A 16,626-nucleotide genomic window follows, 5' to 3' on the forward strand; every position below is an offset into this window, starting at 1 on the left:
GTGGCATCATTAACAAAAGTAATAAAATACTTCTTTCCCCTAGAGATAACTTTGGCATCTAACATACCTCTGAATGTACCAACTCTAAGGGTGAAGACTTTAGAGAAAGAGATTTTTTATGTGACATTTGAGGATGCTTACCATAAATACAATGATCACATTGTTCAAAATCAGCATACCTCAAAGACGGCAAATACCCCAAGCCCTAGCGCCCAAGCCCTAGTTGTCCACGTCCGATGGACGGGTCAACTTGTCCAATCCGTCTTGTCCAATACGACACGTTCGATGGAAATTGTTTGACTGTTTCAAGTGCCTATTTGTGACCATTTGGGATTACTTTTGGGGTAATTTGTAGCTGTTGTTTAGGCTTCCTCTCCACAACACACTTGTACGTACCCCAAATCTCTCTCTCTCTCTCTCTCTCTCTCCTCCCTTCTAGCAATATACTCTCTCCCTCTCTTTCTCTCTCTAATTTCAAATTCAAATTTCAAGCTCTCTATTCTCAAACTCTCTCTCCTCAAGCTCTCTAACCCCACTCCTTGAAGATCTCCTTCGCCATATCTCCATCTTACCTCCACTTTCAAGCTCTCCAGTGGCCATCCTCTCTATCCTCAAGCTCTTAATATATAAACTTCTAGTATAAAGTCTCTAAATGTTAAAAGTAAATTACTTCGAGTCCCAACATTCGGTATAGGTATTAAAATTATATATACAAATTTTTTCATCGGACGTAGCATCGGACATAGGTCCAAGATTTATTAGTCTGATTAGTACCGTACTAGTATCGGACGGTACTAATTAGACACCATCGGACGTGACAACCCTGCCCCAAGCAAGAAAGCACTTTCATTTCAGTTTGACTCATGTGTCCCAATTAGCTATGCCACAAAGAAACACTTGGTTGCTCAGTTATGGCGACTACATGGTCACGTAGGTTAGATACATGTAAAGGATACAGAGTATCACTTTTGGAGCCTTTGGCAACAATGCGAGATCCCTTAACAAATTTTCCATTTGCTATCGCTGAAGGTGGTGTGATAGTCTTCATCATCTAGCTGGCTTGTGCTTATCAAGCTCTTCTTGAGCTGAGGTACATGCTTCATATTATGCAAAACAAACATGGAGCCATGCTGAAATTCCAATTTCACATTGCCAATGACTACAATTTTACATGCATAGTTATCCCCGAAGTGGACAACACCACGTGCACCACCATTGTAGTATAAAAACCATTCATGATGTGGTGTAACATGAAAAGATGCACCTAAATCAAGTATCCAAGTGTGCATGTCATCCTCAGAATTTGCAATCAATGCATATGCACTCAAAGAAGCAAGATGTACATCACCGTCACTGTCATTCTCATGAGTGACTACATTTAGCTCTTCTATCTTCACATTGCTCTTCTTTGCAGGTTGGCTATTCTTTTTCTCAGCCTTGTTGTCTTCAGTGTTTTTGCTTTTGCCTTTCTCTTTCTTCAATTGAAAACAGTCCCGTTTGTAGTGTCCTTTCTTGCCACAATGACGGCACTCCACATTTTTGCCACGAAACTTGCTGCGTGCTCTACTTTTAGAACTGCCCTTTTACTAAAATTTGCTCCTAGTGTGCAATGCATTAGAAGACTTGTTTGGTGAATTATTTTGCGCGTTGAGTTTTTCCATCAGCAAAGAACTCTCCACATCAGAATATAACAGTTGAGCATTTGAGTTACTCAAGGCTGTCCTGAAAGTATCCCAACTTTGAGGCAAAGTGCATAGCAAGAAAGTAGCTTTGAACTCATCATCAATATGGAAATCCAAAGCAATCAGTTGATTGAAAATTGTGTTGAACTTGTTCAAATGTATAGACATGCGTTCTCTCTCTCTCAGTCTTGGTTCCACACTTCCGCATCGTTGCACTCTGACATGGTATCAGAGCAGCGTAGAAGGGCTGATTGAGTGAAGAACCAACCTGAAGAGGAGATTCCATCGCGACACAAGGCTGCGTTTCCAGCGTTCGAGAGCAAGTGGGAGGGTTGCGCATCGGAACAAGGCTGAAGCAAGCGTGGGCGTGCGAGAAAGGAGTCCAGTTGGTGGATTTGCTGTTGTTTACTGCTGTTTGAAGAGGAGGAAGGCTGAGTTTTCAGCTTTCAAGTGCAGGTTTTACTTTTTCATCGCCTCCGGTGGGTGAAGAAGGTTCGGGACGCGGAAGAAAGAGCCCTAGCAGGCTGCGTTTTCACAGTCAGAGGGGGCTGCTTTTGCGTTTGTGAAGGCATTACAGGTGAAGATGTCTACAGAGATTGACTTGGAGTTCCAGACGATCATGGACCGGAAGGTGCCTGTCTTACCGGCTCTTCCCGCAAATCAAAAGATCGATGGCGACAATTACCGCATCTGGCGCGTGATGATGTTGGCCATCCTTGAGTCCTACGATTTGGCGGAGCTTGTACAGGAGGAGATCGACCGGCCCTCGGTGAGAGATGAGTCCAAACTCTCTTCCGATGCTCGTGCGGAGTTGGCCAAGGCACAGTCTCACTGGGATAAACTGAATGCCCGGATTCGTTCTTTTCTTTTTCTGTCTTGTACTACAGCCGTGATAGCCCACATTGAGCAGTTGACGGTGACTCGGGAGATATGGCTGGAGCTTGATCAGATGTATAACCGGATGACCCTTATGAAGCGGGTTTCTTTGGAGGTGCAGATGCGGACCTTGTCTGTGAATAAGTCTTCTTCACTGCGGGAGCACATCAACAAGCTTAGACAGCTTCAGATGCAGGTTCAGAATGCGGGGAAGCTGATTTCCTCCGAAGACATGGCGATCACACTCTTGTCCCAGTTGCCGCCACAATTCGGTGCTTTTTACTCCGCCCTTATTGCTTCGGGGCGTGAGTCTACTCTTCGATGGGAAGAGTTGGTTCCTATGGTCTTGGACCAAGAGGAACGATTGAAGGGACAGTATACTTCCAAGTCGGAAGCCTTGACAGGTCAAGCCTCTCAGAAGAAGGGGAGGGACCAAAAGAAGAAGGAGGACAACAAGTCAAAGAAGGACAAGGACAAAGAATCCACATGCCATATTTGTGGAAAGACCGGCCATGGGAAGAAGAATTGCCCTGACAAAGACAAGAAGGACACCAACAAGGACACGAAGGATTCTGGAGCGGTGGCTACACCCTCATCAGCTGCGTTTCTTCATCTAGCTGTCATTGAGGACACTACCTCGAATGCTTCTCATGCTGCAATGACAGCTTCCCAGGCTTGAGAGTGGATCGTTGACAGTGGTGCCTCTTGGCATATGACTCCTTCATCAGTTGGTGTTGCCCAGTTGCGACCTTCGCGTGGGGAGATTCTCATCGGAGATAGCTCTTCTGTGTCTATTGTAGGACGGGGTGAGATGCAGCTTATTCTAGATGGACGTGGTGGTACTCATACCTCAGAGGTCTTGCATGTCCCAGGTTTGGGGTATCATCTACTTTCGGTTCATAAGATTTGTTCACTTGGACTTTTGGTGGAGTTTGACAGTAATTCGGTGCAAGTCCTTGATCGTGGGTCAAGGAAGGTTCTCTCATCAGGATATGAGGAGAACGGCATCTACAAATTGACGTCTTCTACCGTTCTTCCTACTCTTCTTCTTACCTCTCAGACACAGTCAGAGCTATGGCATGCTCGGTTTGGTCACCTCAACTATGATTATCTTCGGAGGGCGTCACGTGGACAGCTTGTTCGAGGGTTGCCGGACATAGTGGTGAGCCAGCAGCCATGCGTCTCCTGCATTCGTGGGAAACAGCATAGGGATGCGATTCCCAACAAAGCTTCGCGGCGGTCTACTTCCCCGATGGAGCTTGTATCTACAGATCTTTGTGGCCCTATGAGGAACGAGTCCTTGAGAGGAAGCTCGTACTTCATGTTGATCGTAGATGACTACAGCAGGATGACTTGGGCCTATTTCTTGGCGTTAAAGTCGGAGACTTTCTCCCACTTCAAGGATTGGCTTCTCTTTGAGGAGAACTGATCGGGCTGGCGATTGAAGACCTTGCGATCCGACAAGGGTGGTGAATTTGTTTCTAATGAGTTTGCTTGTTCTTGTGCAGATAAAGGTATTCACCACGAGTTTGCTAACACCAACACTCCTCAAGAAAATGGCATTCTTGAACGGAAGAACAGAAGTGTGATCGAGATGGCGCGCACCATGATGGAGCACCGACAGACACCTCAGTTTCTGTGGGCCGAGGCTGTGGCTACTGCAGTCCACATCCTTAACCGATCCCCCACTTTGGCCGTTGATGGGATGACACCTTTTGAGGCTTACTTTGGGACTAAGCCTGATGTTTCTTATTTTAGGGTTTTTGGGTGTGATGCCTATGTTCACATTCCCAAGGCTCATCGTGATAAATTTGAAGGAGCTTCCCGAAGACAGGTGTTTGTTGGCTACAGCTCTCAGTCCCAAGGCTATCGTTTGTATGATCCCGTCAAGCGGGATGTGTACACCAGTCGAGATGTGCGGTTCGTGGAGGTTCCGGCCATAGTAGCGGGTGAGGAGCATCCCGTTCTTGGAGATCCCGGGGAGAGTTGGGCTCCTGAAACAGTTCCTTTGGAGCCAGCGCCTTTTGATTCCGATTCTGTTTCCGATACAGAGTCTACTGTTCCACCGGTCACCCCCGAGGAGTTACCACCGGTGGATATCCTAGAGTCTTCAGCTGATGGAGAGAGACGAGGAGAGGTTCGGCCTCCTCCTCGCTGGCCCCATGACACACTCCGTGATTCAGGGATCGAGGGGGTCCCTGAGGAGTGGGGACCGCAGGATGGTCCGCGGCGGTCACGGAGGCACCAGGCACATTCTACGGAGCTTATTTGCTCTAACTATTGTTTGATGACCCGTGTTCTGCAGGATCGCGAGCCCACCTCCGTGAAGGAGGCTTTACAGTCCGCACCATGGAAGAAAGCTATGGAAGCCGAGTTGGAGGCTATTGAGAGGAATGGCACTTGGTATCTCGTGCCTCGCCCCCTGAATAAGAAGGTGATTGGCGTCAAATGGGTCTTCAAGACCAAGTATCTTAGCGATGGTTCTTTGGACAAGCACAAGGCTCGCCTTGTTGCTAAAGGTTTTGCACAGCGCCCAGGGATTGATTGTCATGATACTTTTGCCCCCACTACTCGTATGGCGACTATTCGAGCTGTTCTTGCCTTGGCTGGCCTGTCTACGAGTTGGATGTGAAGTCGGCCTTCCTTAATGGTGATTTGAAGGAGGAGATCTATGTTGAGCAGCCTCTTGGCTTTGGATCTTCAGATGGGCAAGTCTACAGGTTAAAGAAGGCTTTGTATGGCCTCAAGCAGGCTCCGCGTGCATGGAACGAGAAGATTGATTCGTTCCTTCAGTCATAGTTGGGATATCGGCGTTCCAAGGCCGATCCGCAGCTTTATGTACACACTTCCGAGGCTGGTTGTGTGCTTTTTGTGTTGTATGTTGACGATTTGATTGTCACAGGTGATCATGCACAGAAGGTCTAAGAGACGAAGGCAGCTTTACATCAGGCGTTCGAGATGACAGACTTGGGTCTACTCCACTTCTTTTTGGGCCATGAGATTTATCAGTCTCAGAGGGGGATTTTCATCTCTCAGTAGAGATATCTACAGGAGCTCTTGGATTCTTTTGCGATGGAGGATTGTCGGACCATTTCTACTCCTATGGATCCGAACTGGAAGGCCACTTCACATTCCGATTCTCCCATGGCGGATGCTTCCTGCTACCGTCAGTTGATTGGATCATTGATTTGGCTCCTCAACACTCGTGTTGATTTTTGTTTTGCTGTTGGTCTCTTGGCGGGGTTCATGAGTGACCCTCAGACGGTGCATTGGCAGGCTGCCCAGAGGATACTTCGGTATTTGAGGGGGACATCTGACTTAGGGATTCATTATCCAGCAGGCACAGGTGGTTCAGATTTTGTACTTGTAGGTTGGAGGGACTCGGATTGGGTTGGTGATGTGGACCACATGCGGTCTACTATAGGTTACTGTTTTACCTTGGGTGCAGGTGTTATCTCATGGAGTAGCAAGAAGCAGCCCACGGTAGCCCTTTCGTCTACTGAGGCGGAGTATCGGGCCGCGTCTTCCACCACATGTGAGGCTGTGTGGCTTCGGAGATTGTTGGAGGAGCTTGGCTGCCCCCAGACTCGTCCTACTTTGCTGCAATGCGACAATGAGAGTTGCCTTGCCTTGGCACGGAATCCTGTTTTCCATGCCCAGACGAAGCACAAAGAGATCCAGTACCACTTCATCAGAGAGAAGCTTCTGGATGAGACCATCGCTGTGGAGTACTGCAAGACGGAGGACAACCTTGCAGATTTGTTTACGAAGGCGCTTCCCCAGGCTCTACTTCGGAGACATACTAGATCCCTTAGGCTTCTGCCCCGTCCAGGCTCTGAGAGGGGGTGTTAGCGATGTCAGATCCTGGCTGTACAGTACGGCGACTGGTCGGACTGACCAGTCGGACTGCCACGTGGCAGTCCGACTGTACTGCACCAGTTGGCTGCATTTAATGCAGCCGACCTGTCTTTTCTGGCGCATATTTCCTGGCTATTTATAGCCGATGTCCAGCACAGTCTCTCTCACTTCTGATCGCAGGTTTCAGGCTGGAGATTCGTGCAGATTACATCTCTGTTTGCAGATTTCAGGCTGGAGATCGTGCAGACTACAGCGGACTTCAAGGTGAACAGCAGGTTGCATCGTCGAGGTGGAGACACGCAGTCCCGTGCACTGCGCCCGTGTACATATTTGCATATCTTTGTATACAGCACACTTTATACAGCAGATCTTCATCTTCCACTGTCTCTTTCTCTCTCTTCTCTCTGCGTTCTCTCTCTCTCAGTCTTGGTCCCACGCTTCCGCATCGTTGCACTTTGACAGTACCTTCGTTCATGCGAAAGTCCATCAACTTTTTTAGCCAATAAACCTTGTTGGCTGCACTTTTTTGAGCATACAATTCTTCAAGTCTTTGCCACATTGCATATGCTGAATTCAGCTTCTCAATGTTAAAGAGCAAGTTGTATGACACTGATAGCTCAATGGTAGAGCATGCAAGCTCAACCAAGTCATCCCACTCTTCTTGTTCCATATCTTCTTCACTTTAATGGGCTTCACTTGTTTCTTCTACACCAAGACATTGTAGCATTGTTTTTGCCATATTGCAAAATTATGTGCATCCTCAAGCTTCTTGATATGCAAAAGATTGCTGTTGTCAGTGTTTCCAGCCATAATTTGCAGCACTAAATTGACTCAAAAGTCACCGAAAATGCAAGCCCAAATGTCACACAAGTGCTGCAAGTACCAACCAAGTGTGAAAATAAAAAAAATTGCAGAAATTTCAGATCTGCAAATTGATTTTCAGAATTAGAGTGTTTGCTACTGCACTCCACAAGCAATTACAGCCACATCTAGAGGCCAAGCCACGATTACATGTGAAATCCCCAAAATTTGATTGCAATTTCTACTCCAAAAGCATTCACGGGCACAAGTTTGACAATTTTGGTCAAAAGCCTCAAATTTTCAAAAGGAAATTCGTTCAAATTGCATCAATACATGTACCCAAGTGCATATACCGGGCAATTATTGTACAAATTGATGAAATTCTGCAAAAGCCCCAATTTTTCGGTGTGCACAAATTTTAGTTAAATTGAAATTTTTTTACTAAAATGTGAAAAGCCCTAAAATTTCTTTGGCAAACGTGCATCAATTTTGCAATTTCTGGGTCAGATTGTGTTGTTTTGCATCACAGTCCCCAAATCCACAAAAAGCCCTAAATTTTTGGACCAAGATTGTACGTATGCTTATGCATGCGAACACTTAATAGTGGGAGAAGAAAAAATTGCAGAAAATAAAAAAAAAAGACGAAGGCTGCTTGTTGACTCTGTGCCGTGATGGCATTGACCAGTTGGGTCGCTGTCGTGTCCACCTTGCACGTGTCTGCCTGACTGTTGCTTGTTCACTTGATTACCGCCTTCCTGTCGACAACATTGACTTGTTGTAGCTTCCCTGTCATTTGCTGATTGTGCTCGGCCCTGTCGGTTTTGTCACTTGCCAGTTGTTGTAGCACTTGGTCGTTGCAGCCCGTGTGCTGCTTGCTAGTCGAGCTTACTTAGACACGTCGACCTGCTTGACATGCTCATGCTTGTTCACTGTCTTGAGACGTGTGTACACTTGAGTTGTCTTTGCTCGCTTTGATACCAATTTGATGGCAGATGTGCAAGGATCGAGATAGAGTGCAGATCAAGTTTAGTGTAGAGTTCAAAGTAGAGAGAGTGAGCAGAAAGAGTGAGAGCACGACACTCAAAGTTTTTGGTACAATGATAAGACGTACCACTTTAGGTGAGAGCACGACACTCAAAGTTTTTGGTACAATGATAGATATATATATATATATATATATATATAACACAAGTGTAAGGGTGCGTGCACACTCGAACACTATAAAAGGCATGGTGAACCTTTATTCCCAACACTTTGACCTGTTGAAACGAGTCTTGTTATTACAAGCATGCTTGGTGGGTAAGGAATTAGAATCATGAGGTGTCTTTGAAGATGGATAGATATGATAAGATGGTAGTAGTGTTGGTCAATAAGGAGGAGGAGGGGTAATGATGGATAGGCAAAAATGTACTGTTGATATCGGATGAGTGCCGATTGCTGTGGAGGTACCAAAATGGATATAGGTCCATATGATACCGTAGGTGTAAGTGGAGGCATTGGGACATAATAGCCTTGTCCAAATGTTGGCTGGGGCACAACGGAATGATTAGATGGTCCACTAGGTAATGCCATAGAGACAAACTACGATACCAAACGATCCACACTGGAGTATGTTTGGGATGTACTCCGAGAGGGATAACCCAAAAGTGTATGTGTGGGATGTCGAGCCTTCGTCATAGGTACAAGTATGTAGAGGTCCTAAACGTGTGCCTAAATGTGCAAAACCCCCCAATGTGGCGGATAATGCAGTGCACTTAATGGAAGCAGAAAGAAAGGTGCAGTGGAAGATAAGAGAGGGATGGGTGGGAGCGCAAATGGATTAGTGATGGATGTTGTTGTGGAAAGCATGGTTGGTTCCTTTTGTCCATCAAATGCATTAGATGAAGATGCACCTACTCCATATATTGACCATGAGAAATATAATCATTTGAAGGAAAAAGAAAGGACGTAATACTTACAAGTTCTACTTTTAGCTTCTTACCTAGTTTTGAGTTCATAAAGAAATATTTGTCTTTCTCATTATTCACAAACCAAAGTTTGTTTTGAAGAGTCTCTTCATGATGAGTATCCCCTCGATCCAACAGAAAATACAAAATTAGTTGGCATAGAATTTGAAATAATAGAGTTCATACTTGGCATCGGAGAAAAAAAGTATTGTGGAAGTGATGTGTAATCCGAGCGAGGTTCCTCTTGCGGATGGCTGGTTCGTAGTGGAGATTCCAAGGGTCTTGGAAGATCATTAGCTTTGTGCACTGAATCTAAAGGAGAAAACTTAGGCCTACCTTCAGCCTCTTGTTGAGCCTTATACATAAGGATGAGAATCGAGATCATACTCAGCGGCAAAAATCTAATATCTTTTGCGGACTCCATGGTAGTCTGATAGTTCTCCGCCCATGTTAGATTAGATAGAAGCAAACTAAGAGGCCCACTCTTGATCGTTTTTGTCCATGTTTGGCAGTGGAGATTGGAGTAGCATTGTGCATGTGTTCGAAGTCATTTGACCCTTTTGTTTCTATTTTTGTTGATGAGCTTTTCGATCAAAGGCCAAGGTTCCTCAGAGTGTACCTAGCTCTGATACCATGTGCCCGGTTGTCCATGTCTGATGGACGGGTCAACTCGTCCAACCTGTTCGGTTCGTTTCCCACCGGAGTCACTAATTGCGCCCTGTCCGCCGACCTTAGACTCTCGACCTTTACGTGGGCAGCGGGTCCCATATGCTTGGGCCTTGCGGCGAACAAATGGTCACTTTTTGGACCATTTTCAGGCCTTGTAACCCATTTTTTTCTTTTCTTTCTTACCTTTCTTTTCTTCTTTTTTTTCTTGAATCTTCTCTATTCTTCTTTTTTTTCTCTCTATTCTTTTCTTTCTTTTCTTTCTCACACACAAAGACTCAAGAGAAAAGATTAAAGATTAAAGTTTTAAACTAACAAATTCACTCTTCCTTTATGTAAAAATCTCCCCTTCCCCCACCATCTCATTCATTCTTTCAAGTTCTCCCTTTAAAATTATATGTATTTTTTCTTTCATCGGACTTTTAGTCTGATTAGCAGCGTATTAGCATCGGACTGTACTACTTGGACGCCATCGGATGTGACAACCCTGACCATGTGAAAAAATGTTCTAAATTCAGAAAACACAAGACCAATCATACGACAAAGCACAGACTGATAAACATAGAAGACAGTTAGGGTCAGGGTGAGGGTAACTCAGAGACATTGAATACAATGAATAATGAAGTGAATGAATATTGAATATATAGTGCTCATGTAGCCAACACACTATGTAGTAAATACTGAACCTCAAACTCTCGTATCTCTGGGATCAAGGGAAAGGTTATGAATTGTAGAGTGTGTCGTACTCCAAATAGATCTTGAAACGCAGCAAGGCAGCCTCCGTGTGTCAAACATTAGCAAATGTAGCCAAGGAAGGTTGGATATGATGCAGATGGCAGTGCAGGAGAGAGAATGACTAAAAACGTAGGTATCTGAGGAGAGAGAAAGTTAGGGCAGAAGCCAAAAACTGTAAACGCAGCCTATGGGGGAGAGAGAATGTCAGGGCGATAGCTCTAGATTGATGGCGATAGCGTTAGATGATGATGTCAGCATGAAACACAACAATCTAGTTGTAGGCAACAGCTTTGGGGTACTAGGTGAGAACTGTAGAGTGAAGGCGAAGGCTGGAATTAGGCACCAGATGGTAGTAGATGGCTAGGGGAAGCTCTGACCGCAATGTCCTTCGTGAAAGGGGTGTGGGCAGTAGAGATACGGCTCCCGAAACTGCAAAAACGAGATTGTGGGAGAGTGGTGGGTTGCATGCCTATTTATAGAAAGTTTGGGGCACCCAAATTATGGTTTTGCATGTGGGACAGAGTAACTCTCTAGGATTGCGTTTCTTTTTAAAATAAAAACGTTTCTTCATTAATTAAACATGTTTTGGGGTTGTTTAAGTCAGGCTAATGCATTTTTAGCTCAATATGTGACCAATGCTACTAGCACGCATCTGGATGTCCAAGGACGTAATATAAAGCCTGGTTTTGTAAGACCATGATGGTCCATCTTGTGGCTTCCACTCTTGGGGAAGACCATTGATCCTTGCATCATGGAGTGTCTCTCGTACCCAGCAAGGGAGGAGGTTGATACTCCCCTTGAATCTTTGTTTCTATTGAAGTCTTAGGAACATCCAATGGATGAGAATCTGGTAGTGAGACTATCTCCTCCTCGGGAGCCTCAAATTGAAACCAAAGTTCCTTCTCGGATAGGGTGGTGAATAACTTGATTAAGCACTAGCAAGCATAAAATTCACATAAATTGAACCTACAAATGTTACCACTATCTTGAATAGTAGACTCCTGGTTGGCCCCAAAAATTGGTTTTCCTTGTGGCATTTCTTTAACTTGTATTGCAATTGGATGAAGTACACTAAGATTGCTCCAATCTACTTTGCTTTCAATGCCTCTTGCTGTCATAAATATGGCTTGGTTTGCCAATTACCCATCTAAAGTTATGGCAACCTTGGTGTGAACTATGGTTTATTGAGACTATCTTTTGGGGCAGTAATGTATATTGTGAGTTAATGATTACGTGGGCCTATATTACTTGATTTTACTTAATCTTTTTCCACAACAGAAAATTTATTGGTTGTTATTTTTCTAGCTTTCTGCTTTTGCTTACGCTCTGCTTACTTTGTGAGAAATCTTGTTCTTCTAGATTTTGTGTGAGCTCACATTCACTTTACAGGATTTTCTACATGCTCTCTGTATCACATGCAAATAAGGCTGAGGATCCAGAAGGGCTATGGATTTCTGGAGGCCCTAGTTGCAGCAGTGAGCTTGCTTTGTTTTATGAGAATGGCCCCTTCCAGATCGCCAATAATCGCACTCTTGTGTGGAATGATTATGGATGGGACAAGGTAAGAAATACAACTGCTTATCATGAAAGTCATTTATGGAAGGTTTTGACATATCACCAAAAAGACATGGCTTAATCTATATTGTTGAATCTAGATGTTAAGCAGTATTTTTGTGGACCAGCCTACTGGAATGGGATTGAGCTACACCACTGATGTCTGTGACATCCATCATGGTGTGGAGTTAGTCTAAATGTGTACAACTTCCAGGTTTTGCAGCAACACTTGACAGAAAGTTCAGAAAAGCAAGGTTTTCTTTTCTTCTGACAGGCCGTTTTTGAAGCACGTCCTGAATTTGCAAGCAATAATTTCTATGTCACTGGAGAATCTTATGCTGGACATTATATTCCTGCCGTAGTCATCCACATTCCACATTGTATCTGGCGTAGACAGCATTTTTCACTCATCAGCTTTGTATTGTTTATTGTTCATTTTCCATTTAGTTAGTCATAGCATTAGATGACAGCTATCTGGGGACTCGGAAAAATTCCGTGACTTTTCAGATGTGACATTTTGGTCTTGCCGAGTTGGCTTTTTGTAGACGTTAATATAACTTTTTTTCTTTCTTTGTCCCATAGGGTAGGGTGGGTGACAGTCTATTTATCCGCTCTTGAGTGAGCTTCTGAAAGAAGGAAGCAGTCCATACATTAAGAGCACCCACTGATCAAAGCGTGAATCAAAGCACAACTCCAGGTGGTAAGTAGGTGAACTCCTGATGTCTGTAAGGCTTGCATGCTGCATAAGGGTATGTTGATACTATTGGGTATTGCATGCAGTCGCCTTGTATCTCCATTTGTGTGGTAAGGTGGTTTGTCTTCCATGACACTTCTCATCAAAAGAGCAACATGATTATATGCAACAGTGGCCACCAAGTGTTAGCTAGCTCACAAGTGAAGACTTAGGCTGCTCAGTGCTTAGTAATCTGTTGACGATGTCGGGTGCTTGCTCAGTTACATTGTACCTGAAGGACAGAGGTAGGAATGTTACACCACAAACACGAGTGCCCCTGACTGATTTTCATGCAACTGATTACTTCTGATCCCTTTCGCTGTGTACCTGTCCAACGTAATCCATTTTTTCTTTTTCTTGCTAACTGAGCAATCTCTGAAAGAGTCACAGTATTACTGAACATCCTGTTTTCTTCTGCAGCACTCTGACATACAGAAGAAACGCGGTGGAAATTTGTGGTATGACTTCTCTTTTAAACACGGTTGGTGAAAGATGCTGTAGGTGTCGGAGGCAGAAAGTTTGTCTCATGCAGCACACTTGTTCAGAAGGTGATTATTGTTGATTGGATGTGGAATTTAGAAGTCGTCAGATGTACATCACTTTTGTTGGACAGTTTAGTTTGGCCAAAAGATGCATACTAGGTTCTCGTCTTTGTTCTCTGTGAAGAGAAAATGTTTGGGTGAAACTATTCATTTCTTGAGAACTTGTGTTGGGATACCAGGCAACTCTAGATGGGTTTCAGCAAATGTCTGGCAAAGAAAGCTATATGCATCTGCTTCTTCAGAATCATTCCTTGTTGATGGTGAGGAAGCTGGTAGTTCTTCAAATTATGGTCTGCTTTCCTTTCTCAAGGTATTGTATCTCATCTATTTTGATGGTTTTACTATGCATGACTTCCAAAGTTTCCTGTCAAGTATGAGCATTCTCATGCTCTCAAGTTCATGATGCTGGTCATGTTGTGCCAATGGATCAACCAAAAGCTTCTCTAGAAACGATCCAATGTTTTATGAAGGGCATCCAATTTAATGACGAGTCATTCATAAATCTGAAACAAGTGGGTAGATGACAACAGTGCTTTTCTCCAGACACTGCCACACAGCTGCTTTATGGATTTAAAACTACTGTCAGTAAGCTTTCAGCTCGTAAATTGCACCTCAAAGAAGGTATGCGTACACACACACACACACACACACACACACACACACAGAGTGCAGGTTGCATGTGATTTGTGGACCATGTCAAGGACCCACTGAGGGATGTCTCTCAAAATTGAAGACCAACCAAAACAGCTTTTTGATATTATGTCAGAGCGAGAAGGCTGGGATGAAATAACAGTTCATATGTACAAGACAGTGGAGGATAGGATGTTAATATATGAAATTAGTCATTATATTTGCAAATGTCTGACTATAGAGTCTGTCAATACTTCGTTTGCAGTTTTGTTGTCACTATAGTTTTGCAGATTCATTCTATTATATGATTCCAGAACGCGCTGGACAATCGATTGATGCTTGTTGATCTTGAGGATGATGCCTTGTATGGTAGGATGGAATCTTCACTGATGTTGATGGGCCGACTGATAAGCTCACACTCTGATACCAATGTTATTCTCTTCACTAAACAATAACACTTACAATTAATTAACCAAAAATTGAGAGAACGAAATAGAGCAAGAGAGATTGAGATAAGAGTGCATGATAATTTTCTAGGATCTATCTAATAAATATCATCTTACAAAAGTGATCATCTTGCCCTTGGGTCATAATACAAAGGTTACAAGAATAATAAATAAATTTGTGTAGAAGTGCACAAATAAACTCGTGCACTAGTAGCACCTAAACTAAATAATAATCCTATGTGTGAAAACATGCTTGATAAATAAACAAATAATTACATTTGCACAACTTCGTCTAATAATCTGATCTTAAAAAATACAAAACACATTAATCTTTGCCATCTATCTAACATGCATAATGTGACTAATGTTACATGTAGCACCATATGAAATAAGTTAATATTATATGACGAATGTATAGATGAAAATGCATAAAATAAGTAGATAAATAAATGTTATTTTTATAGCAACAAAATAAATTATTATAATTGGTTGTGTTGGAGGCAAGGAGGAGATTGAACTCATAAATTGTACACACAAAAGTCTTGCTATTTCATGTGTGTGTGTGTGGATTATCCAAATGGGTAGCCTTAATTACTCATGCATAGTTTTCTCTCTTTACGGGCCTTTGCTTTTTTAGTATAATTGATTAGATTTGCTTGTAGACTCACTTATTATGTAGGTCTTGTGTGTAAGTGATCTTGAAGGTTACTATAATATGTATGGGAGTAAGTCCTCTCACATGTATAATAAGTAACTATTTATGATGGCTTGTGAAAATGATACTTTTGGTTTTTGGGTTTAAGGTTGCAAAAATATACATATGTACTTGGAGAGGAATTAAAGTATATTAAGTGATATCCATGGAGCATGTTTACAAGACTTAAGTATATCTTAAAGTGAGTAGGCAATTATTGAAGGCCAATGTAAAAAAAACCTTCCAAAGAAGGAAAAAGTGTCTTGGTGGGTAGAAGTGTATTAACTCAAATCACTATCAAAATAGAAAGCAAATCTTTTTTGAAAGTGACGTGGTAAACAAGAGTTCGCACTCATTCATAGAGAAATATCAAGCTTAGTGAACTATGGAATCCATAATGGGAAGTAAGTCTAAAGCTTTGTGAAAAACTTTGAATTTTTTACAAGGTAAAATATATGAAAATATTTACAGGGTTTATGTGTTTATAAATATGTTAATGAACAATGGTTTTGAGATTTTTTAAATCAAATGAATTTTTATTTTTCATGATTTTTTTAGGAATGCATTTTAAATGATAAAAAATCACATCTATTTTATCAAGCTCTAAATCTTAAAAACATGATTTAAAGCATTAGAACAAGTTACATTGTTGAAAGTAAAAGTGCATTTTTAAGAGAAAGGTGTCTTTAAACTTTTATTAAAGAGCGCCTTGGTTTCTCTTATGCAAATTGTTAAAGGGTAGATGGACATAAGTTAAAGAAATAGACTAAGTAGAAGAGAATGGAAAAAAAGACATTGTCACAATGGTTGGTAATGTAAAAAAGGAGATGGGTGTCCATGGGATTTTAGGGCATGTATATAAAGTCCGAAAAGTGAATGGAAGCTTATTATTTGGTGTGTGATAATAAGAGACTCTTTTTTTTTTTTTTGCTTGCTTGTGTGTACTTGAGAAAGCTTGGAGTGTGAGTGTGAGAGAGTGAGTGTGTGAGGGTGAGAGATCAAGGAGGTGAAGCTTTTCACTCTCTCCTCTCTTTTTCTCCTCTTGTCTTACGCGCGGCTATGGAGGATAGAGCTTAGAGGTAGATACTTGAGGATGCTTAAGCTTGCATGAAGAATTGTGAAGCTATCGGTATGCTCGAGGGAGGAGATAACTTATTCGGGCATCGAGGTATGCTCATTGCATCTCGGTAGGATTAAAGGCACGTCGATTAGGTGAGAGATGGGTGCTTGCTTGAAATGCTTAAACAATAAGCGGTCCATGGGTCTTGGCGATTGAGCATGAGCTTCTTACATTTTAGTTCCGTTGTCGAGACCAACGCATTCAAGCCTGAGTGCTTGCGCGCTTCAAATTGAGCATCAAAGTAAGGGTTTCATCCTCGAATCGAAGCTTAAGATATATAGAAAGTTTTGGGTTTTTTAATCTTCACAAGTATTTTGGTTATTTTGATGGTTTAATGATTTGG

General features: G+C 42.8%; 1 protein-coding gene across 1 annotated transcript in view; it reads left to right on the plus strand.

Annotated features, from left to right (window-relative positions):
- LOC148027527 (serine carboxypeptidase-like) overlaps window positions 1–14,264 on the plus strand; it is a 49,940-nt gene extending 35,676 nt beyond the window's left edge. Inside the window, exons 10-12 of the mRNA XM_087689258.1 lie at window positions 11,954–12,818; window positions 13,272–13,399; window positions 13,573–14,264. The gene's annotated coding sequence lies outside the window, so the exon portion shown is untranslated. The remainder of the gene's footprint in view (window positions 1–11,953; window positions 12,819–13,271; window positions 13,400–13,572) is intronic.
- The last annotated feature ends 2,362 nt before the right edge of the window (window positions 14,265–16,626 follow it).

Source organism: Lygodium microphyllum, chromosome 12 (assembly GCF_053477565.2).
Source record: "Lygodium microphyllum isolate KBCC chromosome 12, Lygodium_microphyllum_v1.1.10, whole genome shotgun sequence".
Classification (NCBI taxonomy): Eukaryota; Viridiplantae; Streptophyta; class Polypodiopsida; order Schizaeales; family Lygodiaceae; genus Lygodium; species Lygodium microphyllum.